Source organism: Macaca fascicularis, chromosome 5 (assembly GCF_037993035.2).
Source record: "Macaca fascicularis isolate 582-1 chromosome 5, T2T-MFA8v1.1".
Taxonomy (NCBI): domain Eukaryota; kingdom Metazoa; phylum Chordata; class Mammalia; order Primates; family Cercopithecidae; genus Macaca; species Macaca fascicularis.
The window spans coordinates 57,331,934-57,359,044 of NC_088379.1; the positions used below are offsets into that span (position 1 = coordinate 57,331,934).

A 27,111-nucleotide genomic window follows, 5' to 3' on the forward strand; every position below is an offset into this window, starting at 1 on the left:
GGTGAATCATGAGGTCAAGAGATGGAGACCATCCTGGCTAACACGGTGAAACCCCATCTCTACTAAAAATACAACAAAATTAGCTGGGCGTGGTGACGGGCGCCTGTAGTCCCAGCTACTCGGGAGGCTGAGGCAGGAGAATGGCGTAAACCCGGGAGGCGGAGCTTACAGTGAGCCGAGATCACGCCACTGCACTTCAGCCTGGGTGACAGAGCAAGACTCCGTCTCAAAAAAAGGAACCAGGAGGTGGAGGTTGCAGTGGGCCGAGATTGCATCACTGCACTCCACTCCAGTCCAGCCTAGGCGACAGAGTGAGACTCCGTCTCAAAAAACAAAACAAAACAAAAATACCCCGCACTATTATTCAGTCAACAAAGTTATTCAACACCTGCTTTACACCAGAAGTTTTTCCAAGTGCTTGGGCTATAAAACTGGACAAAATAAACAAAAGCCTTTTGCTCTTCTGATGCTTAGGTTAATGGGCAGAGGAGGGGAAGCAAACAATAAACATGATAAACAAGTTAGTAATGTAGTATGTTAGAAATTAATCACATGCTTTGGAAACAGACGAAAATAAGGCTCGATCTGGGTCACATGCCAATGGATACTTATAGACGTCAATAACAATGAAAGGGAAGTAAAGAGGAAAGCAAAAACAAAAACTCAGTAAACAAAACCTCACCCATATTTTCTCTTTTTTTAGTAATTACTCTCCAGAATTGCCCACATGTTCAAAAACCTTCAATAGGTCTCAAGATACATAAAATAGACCAAACAATTATATATATACATATATTACATATATAAATTATATTATACAGATATATCTGCATACATATATAGATATATATGCATAGATATCTACATACATATATGTATATGTATCTAGCAAACATAATGAGGAATGTATATGTATATAGACATATCTATATACATATATAATTGCTTGGTATATCTATATATGTATATTATATAATTGATATATCTATATACATATATAGATATTTTAGGAGACAGAATCTTGCTCTGGTGCACAGGCTAGAGTGCAGTGGCACAATCTCAGCTCACTGCAACCTCAGCCTCCTGGGTTCAAGCAATTCTCCCATCTCAGCCTTTTGAGTCGCTGGGACTATAGGCGTGTGCCAACAGGCCTGGCTAATTTTTGTATTTTCGTAGAGATGGGCTTTTGCTGTGTTGCCTGGGCTGGTCTTGAACTCCTGGGCTCAAGCGATCCTCCCACCTTGGCCTCCCAAAGTGCTGAGATTACAGGCATGAGCCACTGTGCCCGGCCAATATATATTATTTTAATATATATAAAATAGCTTTTATTTTATAAATAACAATTAAAAATTTTAAAGCCTAGATTTATTTTAAGTATTAAAAATATACGCTAAATCAATATGCACTAATTATTTCTTAATAACATTTATTAATTTATACTTAAATTATTAAATATTAATTCATTATAAAGGATGAAGATAATGTAGAAAGTATGTAAAGGGAAAAGGGAAAGTCTTTTTTTTTTTTTTTTTTTTTTGTTGAGACAGAGTCTCGCTCTGCCGCCCAGGCTGGAGTGCAGTGGCCGGATCTCAGCTCACTGCAAGCTCTGCCTCCCGGGTTCACGCCATTCTCCTGCCTCAGCCTCCCGAGTAGCTGGGACTATAGGCGCCCGCCACCTCGCCCGGCTAGTTTTTTTTTTTTGTATTTTTAAAGTAGAGACGGGGTTTCACCATGTCAGCCAGGATGGTCTCGATCTCCTGACCTCGTGATCCGCCCGTCTCGGCCTCCCAAAGTGCTGGGATTACAGGCTTGAGCCACCGCGCCCGGCAAAGGGAAAGTCTTACCACTGCTTCCTCCATGTTACTCTCTAAAGGTAACCACTGTTTACTGTTTGGTTTATGAATTTCATATATATTATTTTCTTTTTGGAAAAATAATATCACACTATCCATATCTCTTCAAATGTCTTAACAGAGAGGCACTAAAGTGAAGTGGTTAAGAGTCTGAGGATTCAAATAGCAAACCAAAGAAGAAGTTATTTTCTCTAAGCCTCAGACTCATCATCTACGAAGTTGGATTAATAATATTACCCATCTCATAGAACTGCAGTGAGGATTAATGAGGTAAACCACAGGAATTGATAAACACACTTTCTGGTTTCTCATAAGATTTCAAAAATGCTGGCTAGTATTTCCATAAATCATGAAGATATTTCCATTCATAAAATATTCTACTAGAACATCTTGGTTATTTGTTGTATAATATTCTGCAGTGTAAATGTAACATGGTGTATGTAACTATCTTGTATTGATGGTGATTCCCTCCTGCCTTTCTACCCATTTCATCCTCTTAAACTTCCCTGCCAACCTTCTGCAAATTCATCATTTTCCATACACACTGTGTACACTCTCTCCTCAAGGCCTTTACATCAGCTGCTCAGGCTTTCTTTCTACCTGGATTTCTCCCAAAAAAAGGTAGTTGCACTCTTGAACCACCTATAGAAACTACAAAATACGGCCGGGCGTGGTGGCTCAAGCCTGTAATCCCAGCACTTTGGGAGGCCGAGACAGGCAGATCACAAGGTCAGAAGATCGAGACCATCCTGGCTAACACGGTGAAACCCCGTCTCTACTAAAAAATACAAAAACTAGCCGGGCGAGGTGGCGGACGCCTGTAGTCCCAGCTACTCGGGAGGCTGAGGCAGGAGAATGGCGTGAACCCGGGAGGCGGAGCTTGCAGTGAGCTGAGATCCGGCCACTGCACTCCAGTCTGGGTGACAAAGCGAGACTCTGTCTCAACAAAAAAAAAAAAAAAAGAAACTACAAAATACTATAATGGGCAAGAGCGTGTACTCTGAAGCCAGATTACATGACTCTGTCATTTACTAGACATGTGACTTTGAGCAAGTGCTGTGCCTCAGTTTCCTCTTCTGTAAAATTATAGTATTTATCACGTGGAATATTGTGAGGATTAAATGAGTTCATGCAAATAAAATGTTTAAACAGTGCTGGCACATAATGCTTATTATTAAATGAGTTCATGCAAATAAAATGCTTAAACAGTGCTGGCACATAATGCTTGTTCAATAGAGGTTAGCTACAATTACTTCCCATCCTTTGAGGCCAAGTTCTTTCCTCATCAATACCCACCAGACTCCTTCACCCTTGAAATCTGTCGTTTAAGAAGTAATTCTTCTTTGTCCCATTTTTGAATAATCAAACGGACAAAATAATACATAAATGTAAAGTGACATCTAATAGTTTATTATTTTTATACTGCTTGAACATGTTGCTGTGGTTACACACCCTGACTTTCAGCAAAGCTATTTATGTCTATGTCTGTTCCTCACCCACAGTCCCACCCATCCCCACCTTGGACTGTGAAGTCTTTGAAAAGACTTCATAAGAAATCATGACTCCATCCTTACCTACCCCAGAATGCCTCTCCAGAGCTTTGCACACAGGACCTACCCAGAAAATATTGGTTCATTCATTGAATAAATATTTATGGACAGCCTCTACTGTGTTTAGATATGGTGCTAAAAGCTGGGAGTACAGTGATGAACACTGTAGACACAGTCTTGCTCACATTGCAGTTTGTGGAATTGCATCCCCTCAGTATTATTTGCCAACAATTTCAATGAAATGAGACCTAGGAAACAATCGATTTCTTATATTAAAAAAGGAAGTCAAGAAAGCTCATTTGTATAGTGTATATCATGTCCTCATGACTGATTTGATGTGAAAGCAAACATGAGGAAGACTGTCATAAAGAGATTCATTGTTGTTCACTGTTCTTATAAACTATTTCTATAACCTTTTGTATTTACAGAGTTCCTTACAATCTCTTCATTTTGCACTGAACTGTTAGAATTAGCCAGATGTGGTGGCACATGCCTGTGGTCTCAGCTACTCAGAAGGCTGAGGTAGGAGGATCGCTTGGGCCCAGAAGGTTGAGGTTGCAGTGAGCCAAGACTGCGCCACTGCACTCCAACCTGGGCAACAGAGGGAGACCCCATCTCGAAAAAAAATTCATCCTAGCCCCCAAGTGAATCTCTCTCTGCTGCCCAAGCTGGAGTGCAGTGGTGCGATCTCAGCTCACTGTAGCCTCAAACTCCTGGACCCAAGCAATCCTCCCACCTCAGCTTCCTGTGTAGCTGGGACCACAGGCATGTGCCACCATGCCTGGGGAAATTTTTTTATTTTTTGTGGAGACAGGTCTCACTATGTTGCCCAGGCTGGTCTTGAACTCCTGGGCTCAAGCAAACCTCCCGCTTCAGCCTCCCAAAGTTCTGGGATTACAGATGAGAGCCACCGCACCGGGCCATGGGATGATGTTTTTGAAATGGCACTTATTTGTCAAACATTTGATGGGCCTCTACTTCATGTTGTGATTCTCACATCTCTCCATACTGTCTCTCAGGGATTCATGTTGTCTTGGGGTTTTAATTATTACCAAAGAAGACTTTTAGAACTTTTCTTTAACAGTGATCTTTTGTAGAAGGTCCATTCCATATTTCCAGTTTCCTGTTTCCTTTTCCTCCTTTTTTCCTCCAAATACTCTTCCATTATGAAATGTCTCCTTATCAACCCAGGCAGAATCTATTTCACCCTCTCCTCTTAATGGTTTCTGTCTTGAGACAAGCCTCAGTCACTACCTTTGTCATAGGTATTTCTGACCATGCCCTATCTGCTCTTCTAGGTCCTAAACTCTTTGAGGTCGGAAACTTGGTGAATACATTCATTCTTTCATTCATCTTACAAATATTTTTAAAGCATCTATCATTGGCAGGTGTAGTTCTAGGGCTGGGAAAATGTCAACAAAGGAAACACTGTATTCTCTCCTTTCCTAGAGCTTACATTCTAGTATATTTTTAATATATTTGATATCATTGTGCTTAAAAACCATGCATATTCACTGGGACATTTTAGAGAGCCTATACTGATAAAATCTTAAAACACACACAAATCTTAATACACACAAATCAGGCTGGATTCCTTCTGTGCTTAAATTGATCCATTTAAACAACACTCCCTTGGAGGTCAGGCAATTTCCAGCAAGTCAAAGGAGCCCTGGGAAGTTTGCCTGGTGCTGGGATTCCTCCAGAGGAACCACTCCTAAAGGTGAAGTCCCAGTAGGTCCAAGGAAAGCCTTGAATTGAGCCAGCTGAAGGCCAAGTGTAGACTCTTAGTCTAACTCATTTCAGTTAACTGGATTAAGGGATGCTGCATCAGCCTGTGGATTCCTTAGGACCCTCACATTCCCCTCCTCTCCCTTTGTTGCTGCTGGCCCTTTCCTGACCTTTCTATTTGGTAGCATCAGTGTCAGTGGGTGTGATATTTGTTGGCCCCTCCTACAATAAACTTGGTTGCCAAGAAAGTTGAAGCCATTGCCGGGCGCAGTGGCTCACACCTGTAATTCCAGCACTTTGGGAGGCCAAGGCAGGCAGATCACAAGGTCAGGAGTTCGAGACCAGCCTGACCAACACGGCAAAACCCTGTCTCTACTAAAATTACAAAAATTAGGCAGGCATGGTGGCGCGCGCCTGTAATCCCAGCTACTCAGGAGGCTGAGGTAGGAGAATCATTTGAACCCAAGAGGCACAGGTTGCAGTGAGCTGAGATCACACCACTGCACTCCAGCCCGGGCAACAGAGCGAGATGCCGTCTCACAAAAAAAAGGAAAGAAAAGAAAGTTGAAGCCATTGACTAGAACAAGGCTGTGAATTACCTTAATCTACGGTGTTCTCTCCATTTATTATCACAAATGATAAATTAAGATATTGACGTGCGTTTGTTGATGCACTGGTAACAACACATTTGATTTCAATGTACTGAGGCTAACTAAATGCATACATCTTAAGTTTATATCAATTAGCCACACAATTTATCTTAAAACCATTATTATGACTAAAAAAACAACTTTGTTTACAAAAAGTTTAACAATAATTTTTTGAACTATTCATCAAAGAGATTTATACTCTTCTAACTCCAAGCCCTGCTGATAATGCCTGTCAACAAGATTCAGTGGAAAATGAAGCTTATTATTTTAAACTTTTGGACCAATTACTTCAGCAGCTAAAAAGGTTACTGGCATTGTTTGTCCAAGTTCACCTGCATGGAACTTACTTATTCCAAGAATGTGACTGTCAACAGGTTAAATGACTTCAGATAACACACCGTGTGCAACAGGGTGGGAAATCCCTAAGCTAACAAGCTAAGGAGAGGGTGTACATCCATACACTGGAGCCCGGAACCTAAGCACGCTTTTTCCCTTCTCAGAACCTAAATGTACCACACCTATAGGAGAAGTTGATTTTGCTTTGATGACCCAGTGTTCCTTTTCTGACATGTGAGGGGTTGATTTTTGAATTGTTTACAGCCTTTTATGTTGCTGTACTATTTAGCACCTAACATAGTGCCTGCACGTAATGCGCGATCAGTAAACATTTATTGAACAAATCCTGGGGAAACTGACTTTGAAGAACAGCACGGTGATATACACTGTGACGAGAGTACATTCAAAAATACAGGTGTAGGCACAAAGGGAGAGTGTTGGATGCCTATGTCACAGCTTGATGTGGTGCTTGGAGGCACAGAAAGCCAGGCCCATCTTTTTTCCTCATGCTTAACCCCTCTAACCCAATGTAAATGAGAAAGGGTGGAGCTGCCGTTATGGGGATTGGTCCTGTTTTGTGCTTCTCTAGGGTTTGTGCCCTCCCTGTGACCCTTCTCGTCACACTCAAAAGAGAAACCACAGTCCTCCCTCTGTACCAAAGGCCCTGCTGGATTTGACCTCCCTGCTGCTCCACTTCTTAGTGCTCCCCACTGGATCACTCAATACCAGCCCCTGGCCTTCCAGCGGCACAGGGAGCATGGCAGGCACTGTCCTTCTTCAGGGGCCTTGGACTTGCTGTTCCTTCAACCTGGAATGCTTTTCCTCCAAGAAACCATTTGACTTTTTCCCTTAACTCCTCCAGGTCTGTAAACAAATTCGGCTTCCAGAGGGGGCCTTTCCTAGCTACCCCTTTAAAATTTCAGCCTCCCCTAATACTACTTATCTTCCTTCCCGTTGTTATTTTCTCATTAACACTTAATTCATGACGTGGTGTGTGTGTGTGTGTGTGTGTGTGTGTGTGTGTGTGTGTGTGTGTGTTTTGAGACAGGGCCTCGCACTGTCACCCAGGCTGGAGTGCAGTGATAGGATCTTGGGTCACTGCAACCTCTGCCTCCCAGGTTCAAACGATTCTCCTGCCTCAGTGTCTCGAGTAGCTAGGACTACAGTCGAGTAGCTGGGACTGCAGGCGCACGCTACCACACCCAGCTAATTTTTGTATCTTTAGTAAAGACAAGGTTTCACCATGTTGGCCAGGCTGGTCTCGAACTTCTGACCTCAAGTGATCCACCCACTTCAGCCTCCCAAAGTGCAGGGATTACAGGCGTGAGCCACCGTGCCTGGCCATGAACTCTATTTTTTACTTACGTGTCTTGCTTATTGTCTGTCCTCTACTGGAATGTCAGCCCCATGAGTGCAGGGATTTGTGTCTGTCTTGTTTACTGCTGTATCCCCAATGCCCAGAACAGTGTGGGGCACATAGCAGTGCCCACTATTTATTGCATGGATAAATTAATTATCATCATAATTGCAACCAGTTGTTGAGGGCTTCTTGTGTTCCAGTAACTTTATTGCATCAAACTAATTGTCACAACAACACAATAAGGTTTATAATTGTCTTTTTATAGAAATGAGAATACTAAGACTCAGAAGAAGAAAATGACTTGCTCCACATTGCACAGTCAGTAAAACAATAGAGCTGGGATTAGAATTGAAGACTCTAACCTCAAAGCCCACAATCTCCAGCCTGCTGCCTCTGAGAATCTCCCAGATATTTGTCCCTAAAGCAACACTTCACTTGTCCTGCCTAATCCTTCAAGTGCCCGAGAAACCTGACACTCAACACTGCTGTGTTCTGATCCTTCTCTTTCAGGGATCCTAAAGTCTCTGAACCTATTATAGTGGTTTACAGGCTCAACAGCATTCACAGCTTACACATGAGAAAAAGAGCTGGCACGCACTGCCAGTGGAGCAGGGAGCTGACCCTGCTACGTAAAACTGAACATGGAATGATTCATTTACATACAATTCCACTTGGAGTTTTAATTAACATTAAACTCATCCAGTAGAAGTCTACCACAGCTGAATTTCACCAGCATTTTATGTTTAAATTCTTGAATGATTTATTTGCCTTTCCCGGCTACTTTCGTTCCTGGATAAAGATAAAGGCAGCGGTATGGGAGGGAGGGGCACTTCAGTCACTCACAGTTGATGCAACATAACCTACAAATCATTTGCTGTTTGTGAAGTTGGTAGTTTGAGGAAAAATATGCTCTCTATAAGTGCGATAATTGTATGGAAGCAATGAGCAAAATATAAAAAGATAAAAAGGCAAGTGGATAACAAAAGACATCAAGAATCTCTCAAAGCTATTTGGGCATTATTTTCTATTCTCTGGAAATTGTCATTACTCACAACCCAGTGGGCATTCTTGGTTTTGAATAGAACACAAAGTGAGGGCAATGAAATAAAGTCAAATAAATAAAAGTTCCTCCCAGGATCCTTCTCTGGTTCTCAGGTTCTATGAAATGAATCAGCATTGTTTTGGAACCCAGAACTAAATGCTGAACTTTAAAACAGAGAAACATTTCCATGGGTTGCAATGAGTGCCACAGGGTACGGAAGTGATTCCTCCTGTTCTTCCCACCTTCCTCTCATCTTATCCTAAATCATTACATTTACACTGTTGAACATTCCTTTTTGGGGTCATAAATGGGGTGTATTGTAGTAGAAGAAAGTAAACTGGGTTAGGAGTCAGGAATCCTGTGCTCTAATCCCAACTGTGGCCCTTTTATCTGTAGGACCCTGGATGGGTCTCTCATCTATAAAATACAGATAATGTTGTTTGCTCTGCGTTACAATGAGACGACCCTGACAAGTGAAAATGTGTGTTTCTCACACTTAAGATGACCATCAGGGAAAATTCCATAGTTTTATTTAAATTAAAATACATCTGCAACACTTAGTATTATTTAGAAATTACAGAATGACTTTCTTTTGTTATTTTTTAGATAGGAGGTATGCTGTTCTTTTCCAAGTTTTATAACCTGGCTGGGAAGCATAAGAAAAGAGGTGAGACAGTGGTGAGGTGTATAAAGACAGGCAGCTCTGGAGTCAGACCAGCATGGGTATAAATCCCACTTCCAACCCTAAATGATGTTGGGCAAAATTTGCATCTTCTTGGAGCATCCATCTCCTTCAACTAAATATCGGAACAATAAGACTAACCACACAGGGTTGGTGTGAGGATTGCATGAACAAACACGGAAAGTCCCTTACAAAGAGCAAAGACTCCATAGAGGTTTGTTTTGTGAATTGCAAGGTTTTGTGGCTTTATTTTAAAGGTTTAATATTTTTCTACTGTTTCTACCACAAGAATACATGTGTTAGCAACAGCATGCATGAGACCAAGAGGAAGAAATTTGCCAAGGGGAGGAGATAGGTTATTTTCTTCAAGTCAAAGAACCAGAGTTAACTTGATTTATTAATGAAATAGGAGACAGTCTCTCCATTGGAGGGAAGTTTCCATTTCAGAGAGAGGTCCCAGAGCAGGAAGTTACCCAGTGACACCCTGTGGACCATCCAAATGATCTGCTGCCCCGGAAAATCAAGAAACACCCACAGTTCTTGATTTACAGCTCCCTGGGAGGAAGGAGCTGACCACAAGTGTAGGATAAACATCAAGCTTCAATGAAGCATCGTCAGCCACTCAACTCTGCTCAGTGCCTTAAGAAAAGTTCACAGACCCCCATCTCCCCCAAGGTGGCTGATTCTGAAAAAACAAGTTTGGGGGTAATTAAAAAGTTGAGTAGTCAATATTCATGTCCATTGTGTGTTTATACCCTGCCTCCTCTTACAAAAGATCTGAGGCAACTCCTTAAAAATACAAAAAAATAAAGAAAATAGTTGAGGGAATCTGACAAAAAAGGAAAAAAGTAATAAAATAAAAGCCAAGGACAAGATTAATTCCAAGAAATGCATTCCACACACGGTGATTCTCATTCTCTATCTAGGTATTTATTATCCAGGTCTCCACAGTTACAGGGTTTCAGAGGGAGGCAAAGTCTTCCTAACTCAGAAATATTCACTAGTGAAGAGACCAGCTATAAAACAAGGCCCCACTCTAACAGCTTCTGCAGTTTAGCACCAGCTCCAATCTCCTGCTGTTCCATCAACGACTGTGCAGTCTAGCTGGCTGTGGGATTGCAAACAACCAATACAACTAGCAAATAGAATGTAAATCCATTGCATAGTTAACTAGAATATCTCTCAAAAGAGTCAACATATAAAGAATAAGCCGGCCAGGTGCAGTGGCTCACGCCTGTAATCCTAGCACTTTGGGAGGCTGAGGTGGGCAAATCACTTGAGGCCAGAAGTTCAACACCAGCCTGGCCAACATGGTGAAACCCTATCTTTACTAAAAATACAAAAAAAAAAAAAAAAAAAAAAAAGCCAGGAAGCTGAGGCAGGAGGATGGCTTGAACCTGGGAGCTAGAGGCTGCAGTGAGTCGAGATTGTGCCACTGTACTCCAGCCTGGGCCACAGAGTGAGACTATGTGTCCAAAAAAAAAAAAAAGAATAAGCCATTGAGCTATCTTAAAATTTTTTGAGGAAGCTAGGACCCAAAAAGTCAACAAGGTTAATTTTTCATGCTGAGAATTAGCACGTAGTTGCAATGTGATGTGTTTTAAAAGTAAAATTAAGTAAACTTATTTTCATACTCATTTGTTTTGTTTTTCAACTCTGCATAATCTAACATCATATTTTGCTCCCTGTTTTACAGTGGATTCCCTTAGACAGACTTTTTCTGGTACCAACTGTTTGCAGATAATAAGGGTTACCTGGAACGTACTATAGTGCAAATTTGACTTTAAGCTTCTTGATGGCAAAAGCAAACTGGAAACATGCTTTCTTAGAAAAGTCATGGGTGCATAGTACAAAAACAGGAAGTCATTGTAGAACAGCGAGGATAATGGTATTGAAATTCATGATTAGAGAAGACTTAGGGCACTAGCGGCTAGTAAGAAGTCTAAGAAGGTAGATACCAGTCTTTCTAAATTGCTTGGTGTTTGGTTGAACACTGTCGCACGCTAAATGACTAACAAACACAGTGGTGGTCATTAATTCTGTTCAACAAGTATTCCTGGCTCTCTACCTTGGCTGCAGAGGAAATGCTCTTTTTCACTGAGTTCTAGGCTGGGACCCTTGCAGCTGGGTAGAGTCATGAAACAATTTCTTGTCAGTATATTTTGAGCAGAAAAAACATGTCATCTCCAGGCAGAGATCCTTTAGATCCTTTCCCTCTGGCATGGTGACTGATAATGTTTGAGATGATGACTGCTCTGTCAGCTAGGGTCACTGGGAAACTAAAATGAGCTGCTGCCCTGCAGACACACCACGGACATGTAGAATGAGCAAGAAATAAACCTGTGGTTTAAGCCATGAGATTTGGGGTTGTTTGTTACTGTAGCCTAACTTGGTCTCTTCTGACTGATACAAATATTGTGTTACCAGTGATAAGATGAAACAAACAAATAAAAAATAAATTAGTCCTGTGAAATCCATGTGCAACTTTTGGGTAAGCCACACTCTCGTATACCTCCAGGACTTTCCAGGTGCAGCTTCCTCCTCTACCACCCTCAGCCTTACAACCCCCAAACTCACCTTTAAGACTCAGTTCAGTGATCACCTTCCCTAGGAGCCATCCTGAAGCCCCTGAGACTGGTAGCATGCCTCTCCTATGCTTTTCCATAAACTCTATCATAGCACTATCCCACGGAAAGGTACTTATCTGGTTTACTTTGACTGTGCCCCCGACTAGTCTGTTATCTCCCTGAAGGACCAGACAGAATGAAAGTGATCAGTGGGGAAATACCATGGTCCCAAGGATTCAGTGTTTTGAAGAGAAGTTGCTCACCCCACCCCACTATTCCCTGGCTGGATGAGAACAGAATGTCTGCCATTTCTGGAGTGTTCAAGATCTGTTTGATGTCTCTTAGGCCTGGGCCTGTCTGGTGGAGCTGTTTGGCAGAGTGGTCTATTCCTTTCCACCAAGGCCTGCACTGTAAGGAGCAAGGCACAGCTCCGCACCAGAAGGTCTAGGGCCAGACTTCAGGCCTCAGCTTTACCACTGTATTAGTTTCCTCTGGTTGCTGTAACAAATCACTGCAAACTTAGTGGCTTAAAGCAACACAAATTTAGTATTTTACAGTTCTGGAGGTCAGAAGTGCAAAATGGGACATACTATGCTAAAACCAAGGTGTCAGCCAGCTCTGTTCTTTTCTGGAGATTCCAGGGGAGAATTGGTTTCCTTTCCTTTTCTAGCTTCCAGAGCCTTCCACAGACCTGGCTTATGGCTTCTTTCATCTTCAAAGCCAGCAATGGCCATCAAGTCTCTCTCACTCTGCGCCATTTTAACACTGACTCTCCTGCTTCTTTCATTTATGAAGATCTTTGTGACTATATTTGGCCCGATAAGATAATCCAGGAGAATCTCCCAAATCTAGAGGTCAGCTGATTAACAACCTTAATTCCATCTGTAACCTTTATTTCCCATGGCACGTAACACAACGTAGTCACAGCGACTAGGATGTGGACGTCTCTGTGGATTATTCTATCTACCATAATCACTTACTAGCTGTGTGATCTTAAGCAAGTTAATTCTTTCCTCTAAGCCTCAGTTTATTTTCCTGAGAAACAGGGAAGGTGAGGATAATGGCACCTACTGCTGGGGACTGTTCAGAGAATGAAAGTAGATTATGGTGATGAATGTAAAGCTTAGCATAATACCCAACAGTCAGGGATCAATAAATGCTGTTGGCCTTTATCACCATCGTCGTCCTCCTCCTCATCACGATTGTTTGTAGGGGGAGGTAGGAAACGAAATCACACATCCTCAAAAGAAGTAACATCTCCTCTTTATGCAAAGAGAATAAGCACCATCATAGAGGCCTCCTGTCCTTATTCCCAGTCCTTCCTCTGCTCCATCCCGTTTTAGGACACTGAAGGAGGAGCAGGTTCAGCAAACAGGATTGACAGACAAGAGGCTGCTGCACTCCAAATTGAGTCTTTTGTTTTCCTGGTGTTTGAACTCTCCTAAATTGGGCACTGGTCTCTCAGATCTTAGAAAGAGGCATGAGAAACAGTTCCAGCCCCAAACCAGTTTCTCAAAGTCTCTTGATATGTGCGGAGGGGCCATGAGAATGCCTATTCTGTGACAAGGGCAAAACTCTCCATTTCCTGGTTGGGGTGTGTGTGTGTGTGTGTGTGTGTGTGTGTGTGTGTGTGTGTGTGTCTGTGCCCACATGTGTGAATCCTGGCCTTCTCAGAAAGTGCAGTGCGACTTTTTTCCCTCTCATGAATACCCCAAGCCCCTGCCACTATAGTGCGCCTCAGCCCAGTGAACTCTACTCAACTTCAAAGGGGGGATGAACCAGGGCCATTCAGAGAGCAAGAGGCCAAGGCTAGCTGGCCCCCAGCCATGCCTCAATCCCCTTTTTCTGCTGCATTCAGATCAAAGCCTAAGGCATTCATCTATATTTTATTTAATTTTAAAAATTTTCTTTAAATGTAAAGGAATTTATGTATATTTTACCTAATTCCTTAAATAATTTCAGCCATCTTAGCACGTTTATTCCATGTTCTTAAGAAAGACCCTTTGAATTGCTCCAGTTTGTTTATGTTTAAGTCATAATCTTTTCATCCCTTAGAGTGAAATTCTGCTGTATTTATTCACGGAAACATAATATGTATATGCAATATGCATATCTGTGTAGAACATCTATTATAACATACATATAGGGGATGAATATGTAAAACGTTTTACAAATAAGGAAAAGAGAACTTCTTTTAAGTAACTAACATCAGTAGAGAGACTGAGTCTTTAGAAAGTAAATAAATAAACAAATTGCATATGCATTTCATGCATTTTATAAGTATATAAGGTAAGCCCACTTTTTATTGCCAATTCAAATAGGAATAGGACTCACAGGACAATAGTTAAATATACACATAGGCACACATATGCCCTATCTCATTTTAGCTAACAATTTTCAACTCTTTCTTCATCAGATTCATATCAAAGTTATTAACATACTAAAATAGTTAGGCTTTAGTTTTCTCTTCTGTTTTTTTCCCTACTCCTGGTCTGGGAGAAATTCTAGTGGTTAGAAACTAAATCAGTGCCAGCAAGAAGAAAAAAAACAAATCTCTTCATATTTTAAATAGTTGACCATGTACTCCTGATGAAATGTTTTAACTATGAGATTTCTAGCACTTAGTAAATAATCCACAATGTGACTGACTAGATAGTTCCACTGTTCTAAGTTAAGTTTCATGAGTGCCCAATGGTTCGATCTTAGGCCAGATATTCTTCTGCTTCCAAAGAAAAAAAATCTACTTGATCATTATGAGATTGATTTTGACCTCATGAATTACTTGTTTCCTGAAGTTTTCCAAAGCTTCCCCTATGTGTTTAGACTTATGATATTGAGAGTGTTTATGATTTTGTAGTACTGACTTTAATATTAGAACTTGGCTTGCAACAAGCAGGACTAAAATAGGACAAGAGTGGCAATTATTGCTACTATCTCAGAGGGACTGTCTTGTTTGTCTCAGCAAAACAATTCTCAGGGGTGGCTGAGCTAGAAGGAAACAGCGTAATAAAACTCATGCAGGAGGTATGGAAGGCCTCCTGTTGACGATAACAATAGTATTCTATTAGTTATCACAGTGAGCTACCAATATTTTCCATCTCCATAAGATTTCAGAGGCCAGGCCGGGCGCTGTGGCTCACGCCTGTAATCCCAACATTTTGGGAGGCTGAGGTGGGTGGATCACCTGAGGTCAGGAGCTCAAGACCAGCTGGGCCAACATGGCGAAACCCTGTCTCTGCTAAAAATACAAAAATTAGCCAGGCATGGTGACGCACCCCTGTAATACCAGCTACTCAGAAGGCTGAGGCAGGAGAATGGCTTGAAGACGGAGGTTGCAGTGAGCTGAGATCGCGCCACTGCACTCCGGCCTGGGTGAAAGAGCGAAACTCCATCTCAGAGGCCAGAAAGATACCTGAACAGTAACTGGCAAAAGGATTTCTTCACTTACAAGCTCCACACAATTTGTTTACTTGTCTTATATTAGAGGCCATATATTGGTTAAGTTTTGTAACCAGACTGCCTGGGTTCAAATCCAGCTCCCATGCTTAGAAGTTAGCGACCCTCAACACATTATTTAACCTCTCTGTGCCTGTTTCCCTTCCTGTGAGACAAAGTTAATAATACCTATTTCATAGGATTGCTGTGAGGATAAAGTTACTGTATGTAAAACATTTAGAAAAATGATATTTAATAAATGCCCAATAAATGTTAGTTACTTTCAGTATCTTATATTCTCTTCCATAAATTAGGAATACTAATGCCTCGCTTATATACCTCACAGTGTTAAAGAGTAAGATTAGAAACATTTTATAAAACACCTTGAGAAGCATAACATGGCACACTAAGTAAACAATCAGAGTGACTCTATGCTAATCTGGAAGCTGGCTTGATAATTTCAACCATCCCTAGAGGAAGGCTTCTGATCAAAAGCCAGACCCTGGACGTGATAGAAGCTGGAAATAAAATAGCAGAAGTAACATTAACATAAAGGTGAAGGAAGGAAAACAAGGGGAAGAAAAGAGAACTAACATCTCTGGTTGTGCCTACTATCTGTTAGGAGTTTGACACACATATGTTATTTAATTGTCACCAACACTTATGAGGTAGATATTTTGTAGATAAGAAACTAAGACTCAGCAAGATTAAGTTTCCCAAAGTTATGAAGTTATAAATAGCAGAGCTAAGATTTAAATCCAGATCTGTCCAAAGACAAAGCTTATCACCCATTCTTCCATCTAATTCTAAAACAGGCAGCTCCCTACTACTTAAGAAACATAATGCCATATACTGTATTAGTGAAACTGAACAATGACGGTCAATATGATGACAGTGATCAAGGAAAGGTTGCATACTGATCAGAACAACCCTCCACTGTACTAGTGGGTAATAGGTCCTGGGGGAACTCATTAAATGGAGATTATTATAACAGAATCTGGGACTCTGACCATCAAAAGCCAGCTCCACCACATTTGGGAGCATCTGCAGATATGACCAAATGAGTAGATAATGGTGTCCCCAAAAGAACAAATACATGTTGCATGAATGAATGAATTAATTAAGGAAAAGCACAATAGGCCCTTAATACTTAAAGATTTTTTAAGTCCTTCACCAATACTCAAATTCCAGAACATTTTTTTCTAACCACACCCAGTTGGAACATCTTGCTATCAGATTCCCACCTGCCATGCTTCCTTGTTGTAGTCATCTGCAAACCCTCAGGTCACTCCTGACTTGGTGAAGATTTCCCCCCAGCTCACTGTCAGACCTCTCACCAACATGATTCTTGCCACCATTCTCAGTGACACCCACATCCTCACAGATGTTCTTCCAGTACCTGGGCCTCTGTCTTCCTTGACTCCTCCTCCAAGCCATCTTGGCTACTCAACTTCCATGGTCAGACTCTAGCTTTTGTCATTGCCAATGTGGATATCTTCCCTACTCTCAATTTTTTTTTTTTTTTTTTTTTTTTTTTTGTGAGACGGAGTCTTGCTCTGTCGCCCAGGCTGGAGTGCAGTGGCCAGATCTCAGCTCACTGCAAGCTCCGCCTCTCGGGTTCACGCCATTCTCCTGCCTCAGCCTCCCGAGTAGCTGGGACTACAGGCGCCCGCCACCTCGCCCGGCTAGTTTTTTGTATTTTTTAGTGGAGACGGAGTTTCACCGTGTTAGCCAGGATGGTCTCGATCTCCTGACCTCGTGATCCACCCGTCTCGGCCTCCCAAAGTGCTGGGATTACAGGCTTGAGCCACAGCGCCCGGCCCCTACTCTCAATTTTAAGCATCTCACTCTCTGATCACCTCCTCCTTTTTTTTTTTTTTTCCAACAGCTTTATTGAGGTGTAATTTACATACCATAAAGTTTACCCTTTTAAAATGTACAATACAGGCTGGGCGCAGTGGCTCACTCCTGTAATCCCAGTGCTTTGGGAGGCTGAGGCGGGCAGATCACCTGAGGTCAGGAGTTCGAGACCAGCCTGGCCAACATGGTGAAACCCTGTCTCTACTAAAAATATGAAAATTAGCTGGGAGTGGTGGCGCATGCCTGTAATCCCAGCTACTCAGGAGGCTAAGGCAGGAGAATTGCTTGAATCTGGGAGGCAGAGGTTGCAGTGAGCAGAGATCATGCCACTGTACTCCAGCCTGGGCAACAGAGGGAGACTCCTTCTCAAAAATAAAATAAGATAAAATGTACAATTCAATGGCTTTTAGGATATTCACAGAGTTGTAGAACCATCACCATAATCACCTTTAGAATACTCAATTTATCATGCCCTAAAAAAACACTGCTGACTTGGGGTGTAGCAAGATGGCAGGATAGAAGGCTCCACCCGTCATCCCTCAATGCCCACTGCAAGGGCACCAATTTAACAACTACCTGCACCAAAAAGCACCTTCATAAGCACCAAAAATCTTAAAGAGATCTCTCTCACATTATATATTGAACCCATCAGCAAAGCCTAAATTGCTCTACCTTTTCTAATGACTTCTCATGACCTACACTGCTACTGACCTACTCTGACCTCCTGCCTGGGTTATTTAGTGAGATTCTAACTGGTGTCCCTGCTTCTGCCTATGTGCCCCTCTCCTCCTCATTCCACATCCTTGCCCTATAGCATATTCTCAACATAGGAGTCAGGAGAATCATTTCAAAACATGTAACTTATCAGCTTAGAACCACTAGCAGCTCCCCAACCGACTTCGAGTAAAAGCTCAAGTACTTTTACTGGCCTTCAAGGCCCTAGGCAATCATACACTCTACCCCTCTGGATCTCCTAGACCTCTTCTCCTGCCATACTTCCTCGGGATTGGTCTCCTTCGGCCACCCTGGCTTCCTTGACGTTTTCTGAAATGTCCACGTATACATCTACTGTGTGATCTTTGCACTTGATGAGCTCTTTCTTTGAAATACCTCCCTCTCAGTAGCTACATGGCTCACTCCCTTTTCTACTTCATGTTGCTTGCATTATTATTATTATTTTGAGATGGAGTCTCACTCTGTCACCCAGGCTGCAGTACAGTGGTGCGATCTTGGCTCACTGCAACCTCTGCCTCCCAGGTTCAAGCGATTCTCCTGCCTCAGCCTCCCAAGTAGCTGGGATTACAGGCTCCTGCCACCACACCTGGGTAATTTTTGCATTTTTAGTAGAGCTGGGGTTTCACCATGTTTGTCAGGCTGGTCTCAAACTCCTGACCTCGGGTGATCGCCCACCTCAGCCTCCCAGAGTGCTGGGATTAAGGCGTGAGCCATCACGCTCAGCCTTGCCTGCATTATTTATAAGTTCAGCAAAGGCTGTTTCTGTCAGATACACAGAAGATCAGAGAAAATTCCTGGGGTTGGATAGGAATGAGGTTGAAATAAGAGAGAGAAGGGAAAAGAAAAACGACATTTAAACTTTGAGGGTCTCCTAAGGCCAGGGGCTACTTCCTTTATAATTTGCTTTAATTCTTACAACCTTTGGGATGATGATTATTATATTTATTTTACAGATGAGACAATGGGGGCATGGAGGGATTAAAGTTACGATCTTGTATAAACCTCTAGTGTTAGCTGTCTAACTAAAAAAATCCTACCCTTAAAACCTAACCTTGGTCCACTACGTCACAGATTTCCAGCCTCCTATTTAGTTAAGATTATGCTGGGAATGAATGCCTATTACAAAATTCAAATACTTGCAAAGAAAAAAAAATCAATACAGCTTAGTTTTATAAGTTCTTGTCCTTGACACCACCTTAAAATGAAACCTCTATATGCTCAACTGAGGGTTAGATTCCAGACATTCCTGGCAATCTCTCAACCCATCATCCGAGACTATTTTTGCATGATAAAAATTCCATCAAGTGTCCCTGCACATGGATACTTGTCAGCAAATTTACTCCTTCCAGTTTTGCATCTCAGGAGGCATAAACAGAAGGTCCTGCCAGTGAAGGAAAAGAAAGGAAAGTAATTTGTCAATGGCTTTATTCAACAGTGCCATTTGCCCAAATTCCATACTGGGTGGCCCAAATATTTTGAAATCCATGCTTCATAGATCTTGTAAGATGAGTTGTAACCCTGGGTCTCGCTCAGATGCCTGAGAAAACTCGGGGTCTGGATCCCCCTCCCACTGTGTTGCTGTAACCCCCGCCCCCCACATCCATTGTCTTTCAATTATCAGCTCTGCATTTCTTCCTCCGTCTCTGGCTTATTCTTCTCGTTTGACCTCCTGACACACTTATTTGCTTTTCCCTGTCTGGAATTCTTGCCCAAACTAACTTCAATCACTCAAAACTGTGCTGTAGGAGAGAGATGGGTGTGGGGATGCAGTGACAACCAAGTCATTCCAATAAAATGGTTGTGGCATGCCTCCCAGCCAGCCTCCTTGCTTATTTTACGATGACGGGCCATTCATCAAATGACCACGAACCGTCAGCGAGGGGCTGATTTCTATTGCGGGCTGGTTTTCTATAAACATGAAATCACTTCAGTAAAATAGCTATTTTAAAATGTTTTGGCACATCTGGTTTCTACTTCCTACAGTGGAAATTTGGGATGAAATGTTGGTCAGGATATTATGCAGCAGCCCCTCAAGTATTATTATTGTCATCAGGATCACCATAACTTCCAGTTGGGATTGTTCCCCAGGTGCTAATCAGTCTGAAGTTAATACATTTTATCCAAATAATCCTAAGAGAGTATTGCTCCCATTTTCAAAGAAGCAATGGAAAGCATTTGTCCCAAGTTAAATATCAAATATGGTGGAAGAATCAGAATTCAGGCTCAGGTTAACTTTAAAGTCCATTAGGCACAGCCTTCCCAATGGCTAAAAACATCCAGTGGGAATGGTAATTTTTTTCATCAGTACCATTATAAAAAACTGGTATTTTCAGTACTTATTGTATGCTAGGCGTAGAGGATACAAAACATGTAGTTAATGGAGTCTACTCTCTTATAGTCTAGTTGAAAATGAAAGGCCTACAAAAAAGATAAATGGCAATGCAAGGTAGTAGATTTCAAGTATTAAACAGGAATTAGAAACTCGAAGTGCTATGTGTGTTCAGACCGGAGAGTAACCACTGAGGCCAGGCAGGAATAGGATGATCTTTCGGAAGGAAGGGGTATTGAGCTGGACCTGGGAAGCTCTTAGTCCATTTGCTACAAGGGCCTTTTAATTATCATACAAAAATGGATCTGGGAGGAGTAAATCTTTTCCATGGTCCTTAAGGAGGAAGTCAAAAAGAAGACAGCAGAGCGTGTGTCATGTTAAGCGCCAATTTCTCCTTTTAGAAGTCAGTTGACTAGGGAGACTGAGAGTGTAGCCTGCAGGGGTTAGCCTTCTGGGAAAGGTGCAGGAATAGATTTGTGGATAGGTAGGCCTAGGACAACAGGTAGAGTACCCCTCAGAGATTGCATTTCTCTTGTGACCATGATGAGAAACTGTGGGCTAAGGATGTTGATTACCCTGAAGGACTGGATGACCTGAAGTGCTTGCCCTTATGTGTCCCATGTTAACCAGGACACCACTCTTCTGGTAACTTATTATTTCTTCACATAAGTCTAAATTCAATTCAATCCGACTACATTTTTTTGTATGTTTCAATGGTCAATGACAACAATAAACATATATCGAGCCACTGCTTTGCATCAGATGTTGTGCTAGGTCCTGGAGATACAGAGCTCAAAAAGTGGGAGTCCCTGTATGTCAAGAAATTCTTTGTCAAGGGACATAAACAACTAAACAGGCAATTTATCTGCCACATAGTAGCACTGTGACCATGGTAAGCACATATATTTGGACTTGGGGGCTTCAGTGAAGGTCCTATCTACCCCCAATAGCTTAGAAATGCAGAAAATGAGGTTGTTTTATGAGAGTTTCATCTTTAAAATCAATGCACAATGGATCCGAATGGAAACATACAAAGACAAAGAGAAAATATGGAATAATCCATAAGGCTCCACTCAGCCCTGAAATCTTGGGGCTATGTGCTTTACACACACACCAGGAGGCTACCTCATGGCACGCCTACTGCATACCAGGCACTGGGCCAGGTCTTTTCATGCATAATCTCTTTATTGGACCCCTGAGTCTCTGAATTTCATGCCATAGACTCTTGAACCCTATAAATAATAATTTTACAGGTGTAGAATGATGCATCAAGATTGTCTTTGTCCTACACAGGGTCATAGAGCTAAAAATTTGCAAAGCAGTTATTGGAAACCCAGTTTTCAGATTCCCATTTCTGTGCTCTCAGATACTACTCCAGACATGGGAGTGTGTTCTGCAGTTACAAAAACAAAACTCAGCTTGAGTGAGACTTCCTTAATTTCTATTTCGTTAATAGCTTCCCAGCATACTCCTTTTAAAAAATTAAGTGTATGTAATATTTGGTTATTATTTTTTACATCCAAACAGCTGATTTGGTTTAGGAGAGAAGGTAGCATTTTACATGCTTATTACTTTGTTATTTAAATATGAAACATTTTCATAGTGTGTTGCTTTCAAACATCCTGCACCCACTGTAGGTTCATTCTCTGCTTTGCCACATGAGTGTTCTCTAAGGTCATGTCTAATAAGCCCAGAGATTCTTCACCTCTGTCCTCTTCCCACTGTTGCCAAGATGCTGAGCTACTGGAGCAGCTGATCCCTTGGCAGAAAAAGGGAACATTTTGGAAACAGGTTTTCCAGGTATGAGAGCAACGGTTCTTGATTCTAGTGACATCTGCCATTGAGTTTCTCTGGGAAATCACTGATCTTCCTTTAGGTTTTTAAATGTCTTTTCAATTTCCTTTTACAGATGATCTTGCCACCTCTGACCCTAATATACGTGTCCCCAGAGCAGGCACAGAATAGGGAACTGTGCCCAGGGTCCCCAGAGGTAAAACAAAATAAAACGATAGCTCATCAAGACCCAGCTATATGAGGACAAATAATAATCTGGGCCCTGATTCCCCCTTATTAATGGTTTCGCATTCTGTAGTTTTAATTATCCTCAGTCAACCATGGTCCAAAAATATTCTACGGAAAATTCCAGAAATAAACAATTCATCAGTTTTAAATTGTGCACTATTCTGAGTAGAATTATGAAGTCTTGCACTGTCCAACTCCACTGGGCCCAGGGAAGCGAATCCTCCCTTTGTCCAGTGTATCCACACTATAGATGCCACCTGTCCATTAGTCAGCAGCTGTCACAGTTATCGGATTGACTGTTGCAGTATCACAGTGCTTGTGTTCAAGTACCCCTTATTTCACTTAATAATGGTTCTAAAGTACAGGAGTAGTGATGCTGGCAATCACCAGAGCATTGGTGATGCTCTCAGATACACCAGAGAGAAACCATACATAAAGTTTGGCTAAGTGAAAAAGTGGAAGTTCTTGATTTTAGAAAAAAAAAATGTATGCTAAGGTTGCTAAAATCTACAGTAAGAATAAATCTATCCATGAAATTGGGAAGAGAGAAAAACAAATTCATGCTAGTTTTGCTATCACACCTCAAACTGCAAAAGTTATGGCCACAGTGTGTGATAAGTGCTCAGTTAAGATGGAAAAGGCATTAAGTTTGTGGGTGAAAGACACGAACAGAAATGTGTTCCACTTGATGACAATTGGATTCGGTACTGTCCATGGTTTCTGGCATCCAATGGGAGTCTTGGAATGTCTCCCCTGTGGATCAGGGGTACTATTGTATATTGGAAACAAATTGTAACAGCTCTCAAATTTGAGGAAATCATTTTATTTTCAGTGGAATAGGGAACTGAAGCATTCATACTTTTCTAGCTACTTACTGTGAAAGAAGGATGCCTTAAAGAGCAAGTTGGCAGGCAAAGCTAGAATGTGTTCCAATGGCCATCATTATATTAAATCTAGGATGGCCTGACTTTCCTGGAGAGGAATTACTTGTTGGATGGCCTTGCTCATGACTTTCAGGATTCTCTTTGTGCGGTAGTTTGGAAGTAATTATCTTTCAGACATTTTCCAAATGCTGGCTAAAGTGAATGGTTGGCTGAGGACTGTATAGACTAGACATGCTGTCATTTGGTAATCACTTACTAAGTGTTGTACTGAACACCTTGCAGAGATCTATAGTTAATCCTTATAGCAACCCCATGATAAAAATACAATTATGACTGACAGATGAAGAAACTGAGATGATGACGATGTTTCTAGTCTTTTTCACATCACAGCAAGTACCTCCTCAAGAACTGAGAGGACCAGTCTCTCAGCACATCTGTAAACCCTTCATGGTGCACTGGATGGAAAGCTCTGGTTTGGATAGGGTTAATTACCTTGCCAGGATTAAGATAGTGACCAGTGTGAGGCTTAAACCCAAGGCTGTGCCTACAAAGACTGTGCTCTTTATACTGAGGGGTACCATCAATTTATGTAGTGGAAAATTCTCACACACAGCTCGCAGGATGAACTATATTTGTTTTTATTTGAAGAGTGACTATGGCTGAGTCGCTTTGTGATGCTGGTGTTGTGACACAGGACAAATGCTCATGTTACTGGATTATCCTATTGGATTGTATTTTCAATGTTCAGTGCTTTTAGGGTCACCATTTGACTAATGTATTAATATAAATCCTATAATCTTATTGGTTATACGGTAAGAAGGTTCTGCTATATGTACACTGAGTGGAAGGGTTTTAAGGGTAGAAATCACAGAGCCAAGCAAACAGCACAGCTATTATTATTACACTAGGAAGATAGAGAGTTGCCATTTTAGGCTAATGTAATGTACCTAGGACAATCTGGGAAAACAAGTACATTCCTTGGCAACTTTTTCTTTTTATACATCTGAGTCCACTGAGAAGCTAGTTAGGAGGATATTCCTCCAAACACCCACTCCTCAGCACCCAGCCTCCCGTGTGTCGTGGTCCCCAGCCACCCACAGGATGGAGGCACAGCCTTCTCTTCTGAGTGCTACTCATCAATCTGGTCCTCTCTGCAAAACGTTCCATTTACGGAAGCTTGTACAAGCATGGGAATTAAAGATCTCATGTGATCTGTCCATTTACCTGGAGACAAAACCTTTCCCTGGGGTTTCTTCCTCCAAGTTATACTTTTCATCTTATGAGTGTTTATTGCTTCTTCACCTAGAAGCTTAGATCCAGTATCTGCTTAGAAGAGAGGAAAGGCAATGAAATAGACTAAAGACAGCAGACTGATACACATAGGAGTTTTAATCCTAAGGGAACTCCACCCCATTTCAATGGAATTACTCTCGGTTAAGCACTGAAGAAGATTAACAAGACCCTGGAGGATGAGAAATGAAGCTGTGGCTGTGACCTGGCCATCACAGCAGCTGATCAAGGCCTTGTTCTACAAGCTCTGAACTTGTAGGTACCACCTCACAAAGCAGATACCCCACAGAAAAAGCGAAATGAACGTGAAGTTCCAAAACCATGCCCTAAAAGTTTACAGCTGGGCTTTACCAATGTTTATCCAACATGTTGTTAATCTCTGTGTTATCACAGTAACCCATTGCCAAAACAGCAGAAGCAGTAGTCATTTATTCCTAAATGCTTTTCCATATGCTTCACAAGCAAAAGCTTTTCAGACAAGACCATTTCTTTTCAATGTTAAAAATGAGAATCTCTGAAGAAAAGTGAATATTAGATCTCCGCATATTACTGAACACCTCAAGAAAACTAGATCAGGAGCCCCAGCACAAATTGTGCCCAGTGTATTTCTACAAACAAAATTAATAACAAGCAAAGCTTGAACGTACCATACTATTCAATTTCTGTATTGCTAAAGCTGAGAAAATCACTCCAAATCACATGACTGGAGCTCAGACCTAGAATAAATCCTACTAAATAGTAGGATTTATGCCATAACTAAGAGATTCAAAAGAATGCAAAATTCAAGATGTCACAGATGCCCACCCATTAATGTCAAGATCATATGTAAGAACCACAGGAACCAAGATCATTCTTCAGGTGAAGATTTAAAGAATAGGGAGAGGAAGACCAGGCACAGTGGCCCATGCCTGTAATCCCAGCACTTTGGGAGGCCAAGGTGGGTGGATCACCTGAGGTCAGGAGTTCAAGACCAGCCTGACCAACATGGTGAAACCCCATCTCTACTAATAAATACAAAAATTAGCCAGGTGTGGTGGTGCATGCCTGTAATCCCAGCTACTGAGGAGACTGAGGCAGGAGAATTGCTTGAACCCGGGAGATGGAGGTTGCAGTGAGCCGAGATCGTGCCGTTGCACTCCAGCCCGGGCAACAAGAGTGAAACCCTGTCTCAAAAAAAAAAAAAAGGAAAAGAAAAAGAAAAAAAAGAAAAAGAAAAAGAAAAAAAAAGAAAAGAAAAGAAAAATAAAAAGGAGAGGAGAAAAGTCCTGTATTGACTATGAATTTACTCAAGGAAGACTGACTTTTGCTGGGCATGAGCAAGCCTATAGTCCCAAGCTACTTAGGAAGCTGTGGCAGGATGATTTGCTTGAGCCCAGGAGTTCAAGTACAATCTGGGCAACATAGCAAGACCCTGTCTCTAAAAAATAAAAATGAAGAAGAAGAAGGAGGAGGAGGAGGAGGAGGAAGAAGAGGAGGAGGAAGAGGAAGAAAGAAAGACTGAGTTCTAAACAAGTAATTGGATTTATCTTGAATTAGAAAAATATAGTTTTCTATTACCAAGAAGAAATTGGGGTTAATAAGTTAATCTAATTCAATTATAGAGAAATAAAATTACTCCTTGACTCACTTGACAAATGTTATTGTAAAAATTTATTCCTGCAACATGTTTCCATGTAAATTAATTCACTGTTACTATTTCGATTTTATCTCAAGTTTCAGAATGAGAGGCTTGTTGCTCTCTTAAAGGATTTTAATCATCAGTGCAGAAATTAGAATAGCTTTTTAAGAAGATGTAGTAGTAGGCATTGCAGTTGTTGCCCCAATATCCATTCACCCTCCCTTGTGAAGAACCATGGCGTCTAAATCAACAGGGCCCTTCCACCACCAGCTGTGGGGATTGGTTCAGGAAAGCCAAGCCTCAGCCAATCCGCACGTGACACTTCTCTTGCCAGTGGGGCTGGTCATGGGCGATCCATCCAGTAGTAAGAACAAGTCTCCTCATCAGGAGTTGTGAAAAGGACTTGCCTGTTTTTGGAAATGAACCCTGTAGCATGGAGCCAGCCTTCCTTTGAAATCGACACCATAAAAGGTAAAGAAAAAATGACAAGTTACTAAATCAAACCAACACTGAAACCACTACTTCTAAACTTTGCAGTGCTGAGTTGATCAATCTCTTTTTTTGTTTTACCCAGTTGGAGTTAGTTTTCTGTTACATGCAACGAAAAGCACTCCTGTAGCGTTACAGGCTGGAGTGCAGTGGCGCGATCTCGGCTTACTGCAACCTCCACCTCCCGGGTTCAAGTGATTCTCCTGCTTCAGCCTCCCAAGTAGCTGGGATTATAGGCATGCCCCACACGCCAAACTAATTTTTGTATTTTTAGTAGAGACGGTGTTTCACCATGTTGGCCAGGTTGGTCTCAAGCTCCCGACCTCAGGCAATCCCGCCGCCTTGGCCTCTCAAAGTGCTGGGATTATAGGCATGAGCAACCGCGCCCAGCCTGATGCCTTTTTCTAGAAGGTTATTCACTGAGGAAGAATCAATAAATAAATAAGACCAAATTCTACGAAGGGAAAACCACAGAGTACCCCTTATTTTCCATATTTCATATTTATCTTCCCTCCAACCTGTGGTGTCACTCTTCTAGTGAACTCTACATAATGGATCTTTTTTCCTTCCCTCCCTGCCCCCTTCTTTCTTCCTTCAGAGAGGAGAAGGAGAAAGGGAAAGTGAGAAAGAAGGAAAGCAAGTAGGCAAGCATCAGCAACAGCTCCCTGCCTCCGATCGGGT

The 27,111-nt window shown here is 41.7% G+C and overlaps 1 protein-coding gene across 1 annotated transcript in view; it reads right to left on the bottom strand.

The window, feature by feature from the left end:
- SHROOM3 (shroom family member 3) overlaps positions 1 to 27,111 on the bottom strand; it is a 348,621-nt gene that overhangs the window by 229,603 nt on the left and 91,907 nt on the right. The gene's annotated exons all lie outside the window — the stretch shown is intronic.